The 20,619-nt window shown below is 43.2% G+C and overlaps 1 pseudogene; it reads left to right on the forward strand.

Moving 5' to 3' along the window:
• The first annotated feature begins 7,755 nt into the window (after nt 1-7,755).
• LOC147443063 (metal tolerance protein A1 pseudogene) lies at nt 7,756-10,021 on the forward strand (annotated as a pseudogene).
• Nucleotides 10,022-20,619: the final 10,598 nt, after the last annotated feature.

A 20,619-nucleotide genomic window follows, 5' to 3' on the forward strand; every position in this document is an offset into this window, starting at 1 on the left:
CGGAAAAGAACAGACTGAACAACTTTAAGCACTTCAAATAACACTAAACTGAAAGAGATGCACCGCACACGGGACAGGGAGTGGCGGAATTCCACCCCGAGAGAGCACTGGCTTTAAACCTTGGCGCCCCTTTCGGTATTTCTTTATATTGCTTGAACTTAGTACAAAGTCGGTACTCCAAACTCTGCACCTCCACACTGAAGTGTGTCAGAGAATGAGCCTGTGGCTCATATTTAAAGTTCCTTGGCCTACAAAAAGCAATTACATGAAAAGCATCAAACTCTAAAAGCATCTGGTCCAAAAGTGGACGTCGAAAAGCTGCCAGTGCGTTTTGCGAAAATCCGTACAGTTGCCACATGGCATTGTCAACGCAAATTGAGGGACTGTCCGTACAATCTGCCACGTCAGCATGTCAACGCATTTTTTGGGGGTTCCGTATAATGCCATGTTATTTTTGTTTGTTTGTTTGTTTTTTTAATAAAAAAAAATGCGTGTGTGTGCCGGCTTTACCTCTAGTGACTTGGGCCCGTACTCTTCCGAATCTTGTGAAGATAGATGATGTTCGTTAGAATCTTCATTGTTCTCGCTTGAACCAGAGTTGTCGGGTGCCACATCTTCCTTGACGGGATTCGTCGACTGAATCCATGTGTGTTGCGAGTAAAGGGATTGTTCCCTTCGTGGAATAAGAATCAAGTGAGCTCTGATACCACTATAATAGACTTGGACACCCCAAACTGATAATCTACCACATCACATGTGAGAAAATTGGAAGAACTAAACAGAATTAAGAGAGAGACGACACGGCACGCGAAGTTCCGTGCCCAAAGAGACAAACCCCAAGGGCTGGCTCCTTTCGGTATTTCTTTATTATTAAAGCTTCACAAAGTACAATGTTCGAGGGTCCTCCTCTCAGCAACGCTCCCAAGCTAATCTGCCTGAGACTTAGGTGCTCGCAATGAATTTATAGGCCCTCGGCCATCCAAAAGCAAAGTACATGAAAAACTTCAAGCCTAAAAGAATCTGGGCCAAAAGCTAGCGCTAGCAATTGCTAGTGCAATTTGCAAAAATCCGTAAGGGTGTCTATATAGCTGCCACGTCATCAATGCGATTTGCGGGTGTCCGTACAACACACGTCATCAGCCTTCCACACAAGTTTTTTTAATCCTGTGTCCCTTATGTCAAAGGTGCAGTGGAAAGAAGGTGAATTGGATGAGAGACTCGTCCGCAACCGCGATGAAGACACCTCTCCGTGATAGATAGCCAATAGATCTCGTTTCTATCGCGATGGATCTCCTTGCCGTCAAGGTACTAGCGCGTACCGCCCACCGAACAGGCACCAGATCTCACCGAGTGTCTAATAACACCGTGAAGGTGTGTAGGCCATTGGGGAGAGGGAGCGCTAGAGGTTGAGAGTGAGATCGAAGTGTAGAAACACCGGCAAGTGGAGATGGATGTGCCTACAGAAAAACGCTAGAGAGAGGATGAGCATTAAACTGGAAACGCTAGAGAGAGAAAACGCTAGGGAGATAGTGAGAGCCCAAAATGCTCATAGTGAGAGCCCAAAATGCTGGTAATCTGCATAGAACAACATGCTAAATGGTACAAGGGGGGGGGTTGCTTATATAAGACAAACCACAGTTTTGCCCTACTCAGCCTGGAATCCCCACGACCCCATAAATGGCCAAAAAGGCTAACAAATATGTAAACTCACCAAAAGTGACCTGGGACACATATTTAGTAGCATGATTACAAAAGATTCAAGACTCTGACCCCGGGAAACCCTAGGAACGAGGATCCCGCCTCATGCCAACCTACCGGGTGAGCATCACAGTGAAGTGCACCACCGAAGACTGGTACGTCTACCTCAAATACGGCCGGGCCCAACCACAAAACATCCCTCACTCCTTGATCGGCTCGTGGGAGATACCGGAGCTACCACTGGACAGGAAGATGAACTCTATTACCCCCTCTTAGCTCTTGGATGTGGAATCTGTCCAAGGGAGCTGGCATGACAGGATAATGTCGCCTGTGGAAGAGGTTTGGTGAAGATGTCAGCAAGGTTATCCGAAGTTGGGATTTACTCTAGTCGGATAGAGCCATCCTTGATCTTCTCACGAAAAAAATGGTACTATATCTCTATATGCTTGGTCCGAGAGTGAAACACCGGATTCCTCGCAATGGCAATACAACTCTGGTTGTCTGAGTACATAATGGTCGTTTGTTGCGGAAATCCCATCTCCAAAAGTAGCCTCCGAATCCACACTGTCTTACATGTAGCACTGCAAACAGCACGGTACTCTGCCTCTGTGGAAGACAAGGCAACTGTTGGCTGTTTCTTACTACTCCATTAAACTACTCCTGAGCCAAAAGAAAAGGTAGAACCTGTGGTCGACTGTCGTCCGTTTGGATCACCTCCCCAATCTGGATCCCTCCATCCTCGTAGAATGACCTAGGAGTCTGAACCTCCAGCCGCATAATGAATGCCTAATGACTTGTTCGCCTTCAAATACCTCAGGGTCCTAAGGGCCTATTGCATGTGTAAATTGGCGGGTTTCTGCATAAAGGAACTGAGAAGACCCATCGGAAACTTTGGCTGTGAAAGTGCTTTCTCAACTGTAAGAGGAACTCTGTCCTTGATCACTGTAGACATCAATGCATCGTTCACCTGAAGTAAAGGTTCATCCACCTCAAAAGTTGAAGTCGTTGAGAGCGTCGTGTGGTACCGGCTTCACGCCAATCGGTGGAAAATCGGAGGTTGCTGAATCTCGCAAAGTCTCCAATAGCCACTTCAGCAACTTGTCGGGCCTGCTCCGTGTGGGAGGAGCTACTGGCATATCTGTCTCTACCTTGGCACTGTGATGAGATCCACTGTCAACTGCATCATCAAGAAGGGGTGCATGCTCCTCCGTAGCCTAAGGGACAGGGGTAGGAGAAGAGGGCTCATCATAGGGCAAATCAAAATCCGGGTCTCCCAGAATCAGCAAATCGGGAGTCGTTGCGGAAGGCTTGGGAGCGGAAGCGCCCTCTGAAGGTAAGGTCTCGTTGAAGACAACATCAGGGCTGAAAAAAATCTCCTTCTTCTCTGGATGATAAAGTTGATATCCCACTGAAAGAGAGTTGTAGCCTACAAAATACATTCTTCGAGTCTTGGGGTCAAACATCCCCATCTAGTCCTTCAGTACATGGACATAGGCATCGCTCCCAAAAATCTGAAAATGGGAGACGTCGGGCTTCTTACCAGAGTTGCGTCAACTTATTTTACACATGCCTTTTCTAAAAACATTTTTAAGTTAATAATGTTTTGTTTTATTTAGTTTTGTTTCGTAGCAAACAAAGTGATTTAGTTAGTTTGTTTGTTTGTTTTTTTTTCCTTTTCTTTTCTTGTGTCCCTTGCTTTTATAGTTCTATGAGTGCTTTATTCCCTCTTATAATTCGTGAATTCAGACTTTTCTGAACTTATGAAGATATATTCTTACTAGAGTATGGAACTGAAGAGGTTGGAGATCGGTTTATGGTGTGGACAGTTGTCGCAACTGCCTCAGCCCATAAGGACTTTAGTAAATCTCGATGCTCAAGCATGGTCCGTGCCATCTCTACCACTGTCCTATTCTTCTACTTCACAACTCCATTCTTCGAAGGTGTATTGGTATTCGCAAGCTCTCGCTCGATCCTGGTCTGTACAAAACTGAATAAAAGCATTGGAAGTAAACTCCCCACCTATGTCTGATCGAATGGTCTTCAATACATGATTGCTTCCCTTCTCCACAAGAGTACGCCGATTCTTGAAGAGGCCAAATGCCTCGTGCTTATGCTGCAGAAAATATGCCCATGTAAAGCGGCTAAAGTCATCCACCAATAACATAAAGTAAAGAGCCTTGCCGAGGGAAGGGGTGTGCATAGGTTCACAAAGGTCGGTGTGAATCAACTCCAATTCGAGATGGATTTACGATGTTGTTTCCCACGAATGCAATTAATGCATTTTTCATGCTTACTCCCAACATTTGGTAAGCCTTGAAGCATTTGCTCACGAAAAGCAAGTCGAAGGGCATCATTGTTCAAATGGCCAAATCTGTAATGCCATAAATCACGTGTGGGTATCCGAATCGATGAAGAAAGAGCATGGAGCCATTAGAGGCCATTCTCTACCGAGTCCCCCTCTGACTTCTATACCGGTTTGCCGATCCCGTATAGAAACCGATTCCTCTGAGAAGATCACCTCCATGCCAAGCTTGCACACTCGTGCACTGACATAAGATGAAATCCCAGCTTTGGAGCATATAGTACTTTGAAGGTATGCATACCCCCTCTACCGTGGGGAATGAGCTCCATGGAACCCTCGCTGTGAATGGGAATTTCAGATTTGTCGCTGATGAAGATGGTACCACGGTGTCGTCGCATGTTGGACAAAAGATCTTTCGAGGGTGTCATGTGCCGTGAGGCACCACTGTCAAGAATCCAGTTATGGCTGTCTCGACCGGCATGTGTCACCATGGGCTCTGATGTGCTCGGAGAGTCCGTCGAAGGGAGAATCTCCAAATGAACAAAGGCCAGTGACTGTACTACTGCCGTCGAGGAAGTTGGAGCCTCTCCAACTCGCTTTGGACACTTCCTCCAATAATGTCCTTTCTCACCACAATTGTTGCAATGCTGCTCTGCCTTCAAGGCGTCACGCTCGACATCACTCTTCTTGTCTTTGGTGTTGGTGCTTTTCTTCTTACCCTTATGCTTCTTGTTGTTGTTGGAAGAACCGGTCAAGGCTTCGGAGCTTGACTTCTTCTCTGTTTTGAACCGCTCTTCCTGGTCCAAAACCATTGGAATTAACTCGTCCCATGTGATAGTATTTAGCCGGCCACTGGTAATCAAGGAAGAGTAAAAGTTGGTGCACCGAGGAAGCAATTGGGCCAAAAGCTGAATGGCCATATCCTCTGAATTGATAAGCTTTCCCATAAGAAATATCTCCTCTTGAAGCTCCTGCATCTTGTTGATGTGATCTTGCATGGAAGTGTGCTTCGCATTGAGCTTCATTGGAGAAACTCAATCATAAAGAGAAGAAAGCCAATCCCACATCAACTTCGCATTTTGCATTAGCCAAATGTGGCCAATCACTGCTGGTGTACTGTTGAGGATAATGAAGGACCGGATCCGAGCATTGACACGCTCCCATAACTTAGCTCCCTTTGGGTCCTTTGGCTTTTGAAAGTTGCTCGAGACGAATCCTCCAACCTCGTAAGAGTCAAAGGCGGCTTGGTTGATCACCTACGATCTCCCCATTCTTCATTGACGGTGTTGTCACCGCCGCGGATCCCATCCTCATGGTGTGCTTCGTCACCATGGGCTGAATATGTGTCAAAATCATCACTCTTCTCCGTGGTGTTGGAGAATCTGGGCATGTGATGCAACTAGGTTGAAGTAGAAGATAAGAAATCTGTAAATCTGTTCACTATAGCTGAAATCAACCCCAAAAGAGTGAAAAGGGCAGAAAAAACAGCAAACCGCTTCTTTTCCTTCGCGAAAAATCAGCAGCACAAACTCGCACAAATCATCGATCAGATTCAAGATCACGCCGTGGCTCTAATACCATGTCAAAGGTGCAGCGGAAAGAAGGTGAATCGGATGAGAGACTCGTCTGCAACCGTGATCAAAACACCTTGCCATGACGGGCAGCCAATAGATCTCGTATCTATCGCGATGGATCTCCTCGCCATCAAGGCACTAGTGTATACCACCCATCGAACGGGCACCAGATCTCACCGACTGTGTAGCAACACCGCGAAGGTGTGTAGGCCATTGGGGAGAGAGAGCGCTAGAGACTGAGAGTGAGATCGAAGTGCAGAAACGCCAGCAAGTGGAGATCGATGTGCCTGCAGAAAAACGCTAGAAAGAGGGTGAGCTGCAAACTGGAAACGCTAGGGAGACAGTGAGGGCCCAAAACGTTGATAATCTGCATAGAACCATGCCAAATGGTACAAAAGGGGAGGGGGGCTGCCTATATAGGACAAACCACAGTTCGCCCTACTCAGCCTGGAAACCCCACGACCCCATAAATGGCTAAAATATGTAACCTCACTAAAAGTGACCTGGGAGACATATTTAGTAGCATGACTGCAGAAGACTCGAGACTTTGACCCCGGGAAACCCTAGGAACGTGGATCCAGCCTCATGCCAGCCTACCGGGTGAGCATCACAGTGAAGTGCACCGCCAAAGACAGATACGTCTATCTCAAATACGGCAAGGGCCGCAAAACAACCCCTCCCTGATCTGCTCTTGGGAGATACCGAAGCTACCATCGGACAGAGCCCTGGTAGGAACTGAACTTCTAAAATTGGGCCACTCGGTAAGACTTGAAATTTGGTAAACCTTCTTTTGCATCTTTCACTAGGGATTTGACCCCTCTCTGTCCGGAGTTCGTCCTTTAGGTCATGCCACGTCGTCAATTTGTGACAATTGATGCTTTCTTCCTACAACATTTTTTTCATCGTTCGAGATGTACACCTTTTCAAAGAGGGAGGATTGGTGACAGTTGTTATCTTCTATGTAGACCATTTTGTGCTTGCAGTTAACCATGATTCACATATACTATGGAGAACTTGGCAAAGGAGTTCGGGCTAACAAATCTTAGCTTGCTTCATTACTTTCTTAGACTAGAGATATGGTAGACAGAGGGGGGCATATTTTCCCCTTAGTAGAGCTATGTGCAAGAGCATTTGGTATGATTGAGTGCAGACCGATCTCTTCCCCGATGGATCCCAAAGAGAAGTTGACCCTTTAGATGTAGCTGATGCTACAAAGCGTTGCAAGCTAGTTGGTTCTCTCATTTAGTCGCCAGTCTTCCGGTGGGACTTCTCAATTTATTTATGGAAAAGCCCGCCAAGTCACCTATGGAGTAGGCTCTTCAAATCTTGCGGTATTTGAAATAATCACAGTTCTTAAGCATTCGTATGCCGCTGGAGGTATGGACTTGAGGAGTACTCTTCAAGGATGGAGGATTCCGATTGGGATGGAGATCTAGATGGATGATATTTGACCATTGGTTACACCTTTTCATTTGGCTCAGAAACGATGTCACGGAGCAGCAAGAAGCAGCCTTTAATTGCCTTATCATCCACAAAGGCCGAGTATCGAGCTGTTTGCAGTGCTACATGTTAGTGTGGTTATTGAGGTTGCTTTTGGAGATTGGTTTTCTGCCAGCAGAGGACCATGATTTATTTAGATAATCAGAGTTGTATAGCTCTTGCAAGGAACATGGTGTTTCATACCCGGACCAAGCATTTAGAGATACAATATCACTTTGTTCATGAGAAGACCTTGAATGGTACTATTCGACTCGAATATTGTTCTACTTAGATAAACCTGCTGATATCTTCACCAAATCTTTACCACAGGCTTCATGCCATCTTCCTTGGATTGTTTCCCCGTCTAGTAGCTGAGAGGGGGTGTTAAGAGTTTCATCGTCTGCTCCCAATATCTCCCAAGAGCAGTTTAGGGAGTGAGGGCTGTTTTATGGTTGTGCCCAACCGTATTTGAGGTAGGCGTATCTTTTTTGGCGGTATGAGCTACGTGTTTGTCCAACCTGTAGGCTGGCATGAGGCAAGACCCCTTGGTCCTGCCTCATGCCAGCCTACCGGTTTCCCAGGGTCAAGTTCTCAGCTTTTTGCAGTTGCCCCTTGGTTTTGTCCTACTAGGGACCAGATTTGGTCCCTTGGTCAATTTAAATGAGACCTCTGTCTTGTACGAGTGGCCAGCAGTGGCATTCACTCAGAGAGAGGGCTTCCATCTCCGATACATCCACCCTAGATTCCCTCTGCTATGATGTTGACATACACACACGACAAATTGTTTCGGAAATGTGTGCATGTATAGTACATTAGAAGTATGTGGCCATTGATTTGCCAAGCTAGATAGATTGAAGTAGGTGAATCCCGTGTATGTGGTGTGCACACAATTGGAAAGAGGTTGGGGCATTGTAAAGAGCAAAGACTCATAAAGCAGTGAATTTATCTCAAATACTCTGATAGTTTCTTTTCGAAGACATAGGGACAATCATTTTTTTTGTTTGGGAGGTGGGGGCACGAGGCCAGAGTAAAATTTACATTTAGGTCTTACCAGCAATTCGGCAATGAGGAGACTGTTTTGATAACTTTTGTCTACAGTAGGTGTGCATGGTATTGGCAGCTGCTGCAGAGGTTCAATAGTGCACACTCTGCTATCCATACACACATTTAACTTCTGCTGCTACAAACTGCCGTTGGCAAATAAGAACCATAGTCTCTTTATCATTCATGATTTCCAGTCTATTTATTAGTGTTTCCTTTCTTTTGGCCAGTCTATGCACATTATTCATGCCTTAATCCTATGCTTTTTCTTTTTGCATGCAGCATGGGAAGCAGCACTTCAGAGGTGTTGTTTGAAAGTAGCCGTGAAGGTCCATGCTGTCCTGAATGGAAAGATGGGGTCAAAGACTCAGACAATTTAGCTTGCATCTGGATGTGGTCTTTCCGATGTAAGAAGCCGAGCAGAGGATGCACACAATCGGTCAACGGCCACCAGAAAGCTTGTCCTAGCTGTTGTCTTGTGCCTGATTTTTATTGCAGTGGAGGTTACAGGGGGTCTGTTTGCGCATAGTCTGGCAGTGCTTACTGATGCAGCTCACCTGCTATCGGACGTTGCTGGCTTTGCTATATCATTATTTTCTATCTGGGCTTCTAGCTGGGAGGCAACGCCAAGGCAGAGCTATGGTTTTTTCAGGCTGGAGATCCTCGGTGCTCTTCTGTCAATTCAACTAATATGGCTTCTCACTGGCATCATTGTGTATGAAGCCATTTACAGAATGATCCATTCCAGTGAGGACGTGAACGGGCGCCTTATGTTTCTTGTTGCCACTTTCGGATTCTTTGTCAATGTAATCATGGTTTTCTTGCTTGGGCATCATGGCCATGGCCATGGCCACGATCATCATGGCCATAACCATGATGATGGACATGGGCATGGACACAATCACGCACATGGGCATGCAAGCAAACATAGCAGTCTTTTGCCATCAATTGAAGAGAATGCAAGCAGTCAGGGTTATGAGGATGAGCATGGTCACCTTGTTCATGATCATAGTCATCACAACCATAGTCATCATGGCCATAATGAAGATGAAAGACATCCACTTGTTGAAATGGAGGAGCCGAGGTGTACTTTTGCAGAAACGGATAGAAGAGACGGTTTCAAAGTGGATATTGACATTAAGCAAAGAGAGTCAGGTGAGAGAGGGACTTTAAAGCCTGGCAATATAAATGTGAAAGGGGCATGGCTGCATGTCTTGGGTGACTTGATTCAGAGTATTGGGGTGATGATTGGAGGTGCAATTATATGGGCAAAACCAGAGTGGAAAGTGGTGGATTTGATATGCACCCTCTTCTTCTCTGTGATTGTACTCGGGACAACGATCAAAATATTGAGGGACATCATGGAAGTGTTAATGGAGAGTACTCCGCGAGAGATAGATGCGAAGAAACTTGAGAAGGGTCTTTGTGAGATACCGGGCGTTATTGCGATACATGACTTGCACATTTGGGCAATAACAATGGGAAAGACCCTACTTGCATGTCATGTCACTATCTACTCTGAGGCTGATGCAGATGCTGTGCTACAAAGAGTGATAGGGTATTGTGATGTTGTGTTTAATATAAGTCATGTCACCGTTCAGATAGAACGACAGCGGAGAAGATCCTCCTTTGACGGATGAAGAACGGAACAATTGAAGTCTTATAGTGGTGCTCCTTGTTTTTGTGTTCGCAGATCAAAGGCATTGCCTAAGGCAGATGTCTGTTGTTCAGGGTTTTTCTTGACATGTCACTCCCCTTGGTGTAAAGGCTTCTTAGTGGGAGTGCCAATGCCCGTGTTGTCATGTGCAAGGGGCTCTCTCTCAATTGATTACATTTTGCTACAAGCTAACAAGCAGTCTTCTCTGCTGCATTTTGAATCAAACAGGCGATAGTTAAATTAATAAGAGTATTAGCCCAAATTGGGTGATTTGGCAGTTTATCACTTTCTTACTTTGTTTTGCTAGAAATGGTGCTCTCTCTCTCTCTCTCTCTCTCTCTCTCTCTCTCTCTCTCCTCGTCGCCTAGATCTTAAGGTCTCTTGGGATAGTTTCCTACGATGTTAAAACTCTCTTCTTCTTCTTCTCTCTCTCGGGATAGTTTCCTATGATGTTAAAATACTCTTCTTCTTCTTCTTCTCTCTCTCGGGATAGATCTTTGATGCTTCTTGGAATTGTTTCTACGACATTAGAACTTATCTCCTCTTCTTCTCTCTTTTTTGAGTGCAAGGTCTCCTGCAACTGCTTTTGCAGCATTAAAAGTTTTCTTCCTTTTGGCCTACATAAGGCCTTGGTAAAGCATTGAACTCTTGGGAGCAATTTTGAACTGTCCAATAAAGCTTGTCGATTTGTGCCACATGACAAGTTAATAATGTCAAACTTCCTCTCTTCAAATTTCTTGTAAGAGAGGTTTTGACTAAGCAGTCTTGTGTTTATAGTCCCACTGTGAGAGGTAATTGGCATTTGCTTCTCTATTTCTATGAAGAGGGACATTGATTAGTGGGTCACACACATTGTTTCTTATCCTTGCTCCTTGTGCGCTTGCGTACGGGGCTTGTTTTGCACGCACGTATGTGTGTGGGAGGGGGTGTCCTCTGCGAGTTGGGGTGTTCAGGTGGTTTCTTTTTCACTCTCCATTGCCCAGTGGGTTTCCAAATTTTGTTTTGTTTTTTAAGGGCTGATGAGCTCCCTTATGAGATCTTCAACACACTTCTGCGCCGTGCCAGCTTCCACCTTGTGGTAGGAGCAACTTGAGTAGGGGGTTAGGTTGTCATGGTCTCCTTTGCTTGCGTGGGCTTTTGCTGCAAGCTGCTTATTTTTGCCATATATGTCTTCACTCATTCCAGTCCTTAGCTTCTTGTCTTTGGTGGCGGTTGGAGATAATCATGATATGTTACACATTGGAAAAGCTTCATGCCTCTGTGCTTGAGAGTGAGCTTAGTCATGATATGTCACACATTGGAAAAGCTTCATGCCTCTGTGCTTGAGAGCGAGCTTAGTCATTAGACAATCAAAGGCCCTGTGCATTTTTTTAAAGGTTTTCGCAACAGTTTTTGGCATGTTAAAACATCCTTTCAAGAACAAGGCCCCCAGATTTTTTAATCCAATTCTTTAATTTATAAATGGGTATTTCCATTGAAGGGCCTCATGACTTCCTCTTGAACATTTTGTTTCAAAAAGACTTATTATAGTTTGTCCCTTCATTGAGGACTTCTCCTTGTTACTTTGTTGACATTTTTTTCCTCGGTTTTTTCACACAGCCATATACATGTCTTTTTGGGACATGTGTATGTCCACATTGCATATGTGTGCATGTGTTCACACGAAGTTCGCAAGTATGTGTTGCATGTTGTTGCGAACGAACGATTTAAGAACCAGCCTTAAAGGCGGGTGGAGGTGGAGATGTAAAGTTAGAAGAAAAACAAGACCAAAGAGGGAGTTTTATTTTAAGTATTTGTTTTATTATACCAAAGAGGATGCAACGATTGTGCACTCACATACATGTCATTTTCATCTGTGACTTACTGTTCTGAGAATGGATACTTGTTGATATTTACCATTACATGGATGGTAGGTATAAATTAAAAAGGCTTAAAGTAGGACAAGTTTGTTGACACTTGTAATACGTATTCAACGCTAATGAATATGTTGTTTTATTTATATGGATGCAGGTAATGACTATTTTTACTTATTATCTTTTTGGTCATTTTTTGTCAAGTTGTTGTCAATCAGTGTCGAACCTGATCTCTTTCACTTTAGATAAGTTGTTCTTGACTATCTTATGCACAAAATACTAGAATGATACCTCATTTTCATTATGATGTACAAAAATGAATCAAAGATTGAGTTGTTTTTGTGCTAATCATTGTTCTTTGTTTAAAGCCAATTGTCTTTTGAAGTGTTATGCTCTTTTGTGTATAAGTATAAGTCCAAAAACAACAACACACACGTCTTAAACACAAGGTTCTGAAAGCTAGGAAACCAGGACGCTAGATTTGGAGGATTTTATCTATAGGTTTTGATGGACGCACTGTCTATAATTCTTTGTTAGGTTGATAGGTGTTAAGCGGTGCATCTTTGTCTATAGATCGGATTCCTGCTCACAGCTATTGTATTCTTTGACTTTGCTGATTTTAGGTTACAGACTAATCCAAAATTACTTACCCTTGTGTAATTAATTCGATTCTTATGATTTCAAGAACATTTTACTTATAAACGAACTACTCTTGGATGGACGGTTTGACTATGAATAGTATCCATACTATTCTCTAGTGGCTACCAAAGCCTTAAAACTCTGACTTGAGTATAATCCTCTCTGTTATAATTGCCACTTATAGCTCCAATGAGACTCATGGATTCTTTGATATGATACAAATCTTTGGCTCCAAGCTTGACTATTCTATTCTCATCAACTTGATGAGGCAGTAGGTCCATACTCAATGAGCCTACTGTCGACTCATTGAGTATGGTGCCTGGGTTAGGATGGGTGCGCGTGCACGCGCACACACACACATACAAGAATTTGTTGCTTTGTTTATATGGATGCAGGTGAGGGCTCTATCTTTACCTAGGATCTTTTTGGCTAAGCTGCTGTCCGTCCATCACTGTCGAACTTGGCCTCTTTCAGTTTAGAATAAATTGTTCTTGACTATCTTATACACAAAACACTAGAATGATACCTCATTCTCACTATGATGTACAAAAATGAATCAAAGACTGAGTTATTTTTGTGCTAATCATTGTCTTTTGTTTAAAGCCAACCTTCTTTTAAACTGTTATGTTCTTTTGTGTATAAGTACAAGTCTAAAAAACATCAAAACACACACACAAGTAAGACCCCCCCAAAAAGAAAAAGAAATTCATGTTGACATAAACACATGCACATAGGCACACACACAACCACACATAAGTGGAAGCACTCATAACCACATACATAGATGCATTCACATGCACATGCACATTTGTACACATATGTATGTGCACAACATCACACATATACAACGTACACATACTCATATGAGCACACCCACAAAAAAATCACATAAAAGAGGAGGGGGACAAATTGAGGGGGAGGGGGTTTCAGAGAGTTTGAAAGTGAAAAGGGGAAATGGGTTTGAGAGAGACTCAAAGTAAGGAGTAATGGATGACCACCTTATGTCGTTTTACCACTTGGATAGCAAGGTGGATGAGGGAGAGAGAAAATAAGTGGAAACTTGTCTTCCACATACTAACTTATCTCTTGTTGTGTTTTTTGTGCTCGTGATAGGTAGTCTGTCGTACTCTTGTCTTTTGTATGTATAAGTATGGTTAGGGAGCCAATTTAGAGGCAAAACATTTTGACCCCCAAGTTAAGAACGGATCCATCCTCAATTTAGAGAAATTTTTGGTATAGTTTTAGAATCTTGCTTATGTGTCTTATTCTGATTTACTGAAAAGTGTACCAGTAAATATTGGGCCTTGAGTGTTTCTAATGCCTCAAAAAAATTCAAAATTGAATTTTTTCAAATGGAGCAGTGAACAATCTTGGTATCATCTGATTCGCCTTTTCATGAGGATTTTTGTCATAAAATCTAATATCTAACCAACCCAAATGATTTTCTCATATTAAATTGACCACTTAATGTGGGAGAATAAATGGGAACAAGTGTTAAGATATAGATATGTGCTTATAGATCTATCTCAACACGAGGCCAATAGTAAAGGGGCCCAAATGGGAGATGGTCTATCAAGAGCAAGGCTAACCAATGGAGCATAAGACCTTAGGGTTAGCTTCATTGAAGACCTCCAATAATGTGTGTAAAAGTCCTTTGACCTTAGGTAAGCTAGGGCTGAGCTTGAGGTGGGAACCCGGCCCAAGCTCAAGGTGCTTGTCGTGCTTGAGGTGCTTGTCCTGCTTGAGGTGCTTGTCATGCTTGAGGTGCTTGATTAAGATGCTTGAGGTGCTTGATTGGCTCCATGCATGAGGTGCTTGACTTGGTGCATGATTAAGGTGCTTGAGGTGCCTTGAGAAGCTTGCCTGAGATGCTTGTGGGAACACCCCCTACTTCAAGTGCTTAGTCATGCTTGATGACTAAGGGACTTGCTCATCCAAAGTCACAAAGATCCCTACAAGGAGGGAGGAGAGTCTACAAGGGGGGGGGATGAGAGAGAACACACACACACACACACACACACATACACACACACAAGGGAAGCCCCAGCTTGAAGAGGCAGCAAGGACACTTGTCAAGTTCCTCCCCATGTTGCCCTCATGGCGTGCTTGAAGCCTATTGGTTGGCCACCAAGCGGTCCAATGATAATTTAGGATATTTAATTAATTGATTTTGCATTTATCAAGTCCTCTCTCTCAAAGGGGAAAGGGGGACACTTGTCCCAAGGCTACCCATGTTGCTTGTAATGGCTCCTGCTTGTGATTGGCTAGGCCTGGAGGGGTCCAATGAGCTTCAAGCATGAGCTACAAGGGGGGGTCGACCCAAGCAAGCTAGGGGGGTGCTTAGGGGGTATACTCACCCACACACACTCACAAACACTCTCATTGTGTACTATGCAAAGTGCAAGAACTCCCTCTCTCTCTCCAAGCAAGTAGAGGTTGAGAGCCTACACCAACACTCTTGGCTATGGAGTGCAAATCCATCCAAGAGCCATGCTTCAATGCTTGAGCTTGCCATCTATTTCTTCTTCATTACTATGCTATTATGTATGCTAGCACAAGAGTTATGATAAGTGAGGAACTAGCTCTTTCTCGTATGAAATGTTTCTTCTTCCTCTTCCCTACCCTCATTCCCTGCTAGCTCTCTCCACCTTCGAAGGTGTTTGAGGTCTTGGGACTGAGGCTTGGTAAAGTTAAAGCTTTCTTCAAGATTAGGTTATGCTATGATGGTGATGCATGAAGCTTTCCATCTTCATTGCTTCACCTAGGTCACAAGGAACACAAAGAATGTATTGTAACAAGTCTCTCTTTATGGGAGAAATCATAATACAAATGCCTATTGGAGGGGGGATCGGCTCCACATAAATCCGGTCCTCAACTGTTGTCATGTTCTCTAAATTCTCTCTCTTGCAAAAGTATTGTCTATGCCAAGTTAACTAATTGCTATGATTATGTTGCTATCTTCAATTATGTCAACCCGCTATGCTCACAAAATCATTTCCTGAAAGTACTCTCATTAAATTCCGCTACTCTCAAATTGAATAGGAAAATTCCATTACATTGGTATTAGAGCATTTGGTTTCTCTTTTCTTGCTTAAGAAGAGAGGTCCTTAAGTAGCCTATAAATGGTTGATGTTGTTAATTATAATAGGGTAAGTGGAATTGAGATCTATTATCGGTTTTGTTGAGCCCACTATGTGGGGGATGGTGCACACCTCGGGAGCTTTGGACTTAATAATGGAGTCTTTCTAGACTTGCGTATGGCTTTACCATTATTGAGCCATAAGAAGTCTGAAAGGAGCTAACCCTTGGCAACTCTGCTATGTTAGACCTACTCCTCTACTCTCTATAATTAACCACTTTGAGCCGTGGGTGTAGATACTTAACAGCCGATTTTCAAAGGCTAAGAGGAGTGGCAACTAAGGTTTTGTATTGCCAAAGCATACACTAAGTATAAACATAAATTTTGTTAACATGGCTGACAATAATCAAGAGAGTAGAATGAACATTGATAGCTTTGATTTTGCACATGAAGGTGCTAATGATGATGCTCCCATGTTTGTGAATTATCTCGTCACTAGGTTGCAACAAGCTATGGGCAACCCTATTTTGCAAACCGAAGTTACTCAACAACTTCGTGCTTATGGAATTTTCCTTCCTCTCCCAGAGGAGAGAGAGCTTAGGAGGCCTCTTGAAGAGACCCCCAAAAGAAGACTCTCTCCCATTCGAGAGGAGGAATCCAAAGAGAAAGAAAGCAATGATAGTCTAAGTTCTTCTGAAGATGTGGCTCCACGACGACGGCGGTCTAGACGATCGCCTACTCCTCCCAAGAGGAAAAGAGCAACCTATAGTCCTTCTCCTCATCACTCTGAAAGGCAAGAGAGGAAACACAGGAAGAAAAGGGCTAGGAAGAGGTCACCCTCTTCTCCTTCTTCTTTTGACAACAACAACACTCGGTCCAAGGAGAAGGGAGTTTACAAAGGTAAAAACAAACTCTCTCCTGAAGAGCTTGAAGCTTTTTGCAAGGACCATAAATGTTTCAAGTGTGGGGAGCAAGGACATGGCTATCGTTCTTGCCCCGAGAAGAATACTCGCAATGAGACTCCTAGGGCTTCCACCATCGAAGCTCCAAAAGAGGATGCTCATTGCAAAGGATCGTCACTCTCCTATGCTTGGGGAAAGGTAAGAGAGCATGATGCCTTCGTCTTGTTTGACCCTGGCTCTACTCTCAACTTCATATCAATAGAGTTGGCCACCAAGTTGGGCATTCAAGCTTTTGAGATGGGAGATATAGTAACAGCTGATGCAGCTTTCAAGGGACAACAAGCCTCCGTTACTCCCTTGATTGGGAAGTTGAGGCTTCATGTCCAAAGCTATGTCGACAAAGAAGACTTCTTCATCTCTCCTCTCCAACATCAGGATGTTATCCTAGGGGCACCATGGTTTGATCGCATGGCTGCCAACATGAAGTTCCCTGAAAGGAGAATTTACTTCACCTACAGGGGAAAGAACATGTATATAAATGCTAGTGAGCGTGGTCGCACTATTCCACTTGTAAATCCTCTTTCTTTTGATAAATCAATGAAGAGCTCAGTTTCTGCGTACATGATTTATGTCAAAGAGTCTCTAAAAGCTAATAATGTTTCATAAAATGAAAATGATAGGAATCAAGAAGAGTTAGACTTGTCTACTTTTCTAAAAGGATTCCAAGATGTGTTCATCAATGATATCCCTATGGACCTACCTCCAAAACGAGGGGATGATGACCATCGTATTGAGCTCCTTCCAGGAAGCTCACCGCCTAACAAACCTCCTTATCGAGTCTCACAAGCTCAACAAGAGGAGATTATGAGGCAAGTACAGGAATTGGTAGACAAAGGGATGGTGAGGCCTAGTTCCTCTCCCTTTTGTTCTCCAATCCTTTTAGTGCAAAAGAAAGATGGTACATACCGTATGTGTGTGGACTATCGAGCACTAAACCATATCACTATCATAAACAGATTTCCCGTGCCTCGGGTAGAAGATCTGTTTGATAAGCTACAAGGCTCTACCTACTTCAGTAGGATTGACCTTAAGAGTGGCTATCATCAAATAAGGATAGTGGATGAAGATATCCTAAAGACCGCGTTTCGCACAACATTTGGTCTTTATGAATATCTAGTCATGCCTTTTGGCTTGACTAATGCACCAGCTACTTTCAATCGTCTCATGGAGAAAATTTTTAGACCATATCGTAAATTCACTGGAGTGTTCTTTGATGATATCATCATCTACTCCAAATCTTTGGAGGAACATAAGCAACATCTCCAAGTGATTTTTCAAGCCTTGAGGGAAAACAAACTTTTTCTCAACCAAAAGAAAAGTGAATTCTTCCTTCAAGAGATTCAATATCTAGGTCATATTATCTCTCACGATGGTATTCGTATGGATCCATCAAAGTTAGAGGTAATAAAATCATGGCCTAACCCAAGGAATCTACATGAGCTAAGAATCTTTATTGGTATGTGTGCATACTATAGACGCTTCATAGCAAAATTCTCTCAAGTAGCAGGACCACTACACGACTTAACAAAGAAGAACGTTAAGTTTGTATGGACTGCTAAGGAGCAAAATGCTTTTGAAAAACTCAAAGAGAAGCTTACTTCCCAACCAGTCCTCGTGCTTCCGGATCTCTCAAAACCATTTGAGGTCCAATGTGATGCTTGTGGTGATTGCCTTGGAGCGGTTTTGCTTCAAGAAGGGCATGCCATAGCATATGAGAGCTGAAAGCTCAATAGTGATGAACGAGTCTTGGGAATTTATGAGAAAGAGCTTTTAGCTGTTCTACATGCCCTAGATACATGGAAGCACTACCTATTGGGGACTCCATTTATCCTACGAACCGATCACCAAAGTCTCAAGTATTTCATGACGCAAACCAAACTTTCCGACAAACAAATGAGGTGGGCAAATTTTCTTTCGCAATTTAATTTCCATATTGCTCACATAGCTGGTAAGCATAATCAAGTTGCCGATGCACTTTCACGATGACCAAAAGTTAATGCGGTGTCTATAGCTACTCACAATGATCTATCCTCTATGATAGATGAGTATGCTACTGACCCTGACTTTAGAGACATAATGTCAGCCCTTGCTTTGGGGAAGAAAGAGGAACCATTCACCTTGCAGGATGGTTATCTTCTCCACGGCAATAGGCTATGTGTTACCCATTCCCTTCGTGAGAAGGTTATGTATGAATCCCATGCTCCTCCATATGCAGGGCATAGAGGTATTCAACCTACTCTCCGAGGAGTAGAGACGTATTTCTATTGGCCTACCATGAAAGTGGACATACAAGAGTATGTTTCAAAATGTGTAGTATGCCAAAAGACCAAGTATGATAGAGGGAAGCAACCTGGATTACTCCAGCCATTGCCTATTCCAAATTCACCATGGGAGAGTATATCCATGGATTTCATCTTTGGATTACCCAATTCTATCCATGGGAATACAGGAATATGGACAATAGTCGACAGGTTTAGCAAGAAAGCACATTTTATTCCTGTCAAAAAGACTATTAAGGCACATCAAATGGCAAATCTCTTCATATCTCAGATTTTCAAGCACCATGGATTACCCACATCCATCGTGTCAGATAGAGATCCTAGAATGACCAGTAATTTTTGGAAAGGTCTCTTTGAAAATCTAGGAACAAGATTGAATTTCTCTTCGGCCTATCACCCACAAACGGATGGCCAAACTGAGATAGCCAATCTTACGATACTCGATCTACTCAAGACTTATGTTACCGAAGTAGATCAACGCTCACAATGGGAAAAGTATTTACCTCTAGTAGAGTATGCCTACAATAATACTGTCCATACTTCTACGGGGAAAGCACCTTTCAAGATCATAGAGGGAAGACCTAAAAGTCCCTTGCTACTCAAAGTACATGGGAAGATCTTCGCCACCGATGAGTATAGCCGTGACCTACAAGAATCTTTTCAAAAGATTAGGGAGGCTATAGCCATCTCTCAACAAAGGCAAAAAGCTGCTGCTGATAAGCACAGAAGAGCCTTAATGTTCAAAGAAAATGATTGGGTCTTACTCAAGTTTCCTAAGGCTCGATTAAGGCAAACGACAAGCAAAAATCCTACGGGCCATCAAAAGTATTATGCTAAACTAGCAAAAAGATACTATGGTCCTTTCCAAATCTTGAAACCCATCAATGAGACGGCTTATCAACTCAAGTTTCCCAACCATTGGCTTATACACAATGCCTTTCATGTAAGCCTACTTAAGCCCTACAAAGGAGAGCCACCAACTGAACCAATTATTGAAGACCCTCCCGAAGTTGAAGACCAAGAAGAGGTGCTACAACCCGAAGCTGTCCTTGGGCATGAAGACAAGGTACTACGACATGGTAAGATAATCCGACGGTATCTTATTAAGTTCAAAAATTATCCTTTTGAAGATGCTAAATGGATGCAAGGAGTACAACTTAAGGATAGTATGAACCTTGTCAATGCTTACAATGCTACATTAGAGTAAGAAAATGTACAACTCTCTTTTAAATGACTCATGTTTTTGTCTTATAAGACTAATCTTTTTTTTTTAATTGTGCACAAATTTAACTAGTGTGCATGCTTAGAATCATGTTTGTGATGACGACGTCTCTCAAACACCAAGTAGAATTTGTCACTCTACTTTGGGAGAATGAAATGGACTAAAGAGCAGACATGCTTGCGGCAGCTATGTCTCCCAAGCACCAAATTGATTAGTCATCCGTCTTGGAAAGATGTCGTAGGGTAAAAAAGGGATCCTCTACCCGCTAAGTACGATTGACTAATGACTAAGGCTTTATCTCTTCTACCTCATAGTCGAGGACGACTATGATTTCAAGAGAGAGGTAATGTCATAAAATATAATATCTAACCAACCCAAATGATTTTCTCATATTAAATTGATCACTTAATGTGGGAGAATAAATGGGAACAAGTGTTAAGATATAGATATGTGCTTATAGATCTATCTCAACACGGGGCCAATAGTAAAAGGGCCCAAATGGGAGATGGTCTATCAAGAGCAAGGCTAACCAATGGAGCATAAGACCTTAGGGTTAGCTTCATTGAAGACCTCCAATAATGTGTGTAAAATTCCTTTGACCTTAGGTAAGCTAGGGCTGAGCTTGAGGTGGGAACCCGGCCCAAGCTCAAGGTGCTTGTCGTGCTTGAGGTGCTTGTGCTGCTTGAGGTGCTTGATTAAGATGCTTGAGGTGCTTGACTGGCTCCATGCTTGAGGTGCTTGACTTGGTGCATGATTAAGGTGCTTGAGGTGCCTTGAGAAGCTTGCCTGAGATGCTTGTGGGAACACCCCCTACTTCAAGTGCTTAGTCATGCT

This window comes from Adiantum capillus-veneris, chromosome 14 (genome assembly GCF_014529385.1).
Source record: "Adiantum capillus-veneris isolate H3 chromosome 14, ASM1452938v2, whole genome shotgun sequence".
Taxonomy (NCBI): Eukaryota; Viridiplantae; Streptophyta; class Polypodiopsida; order Polypodiales; family Pteridaceae; genus Adiantum; species Adiantum capillus-veneris.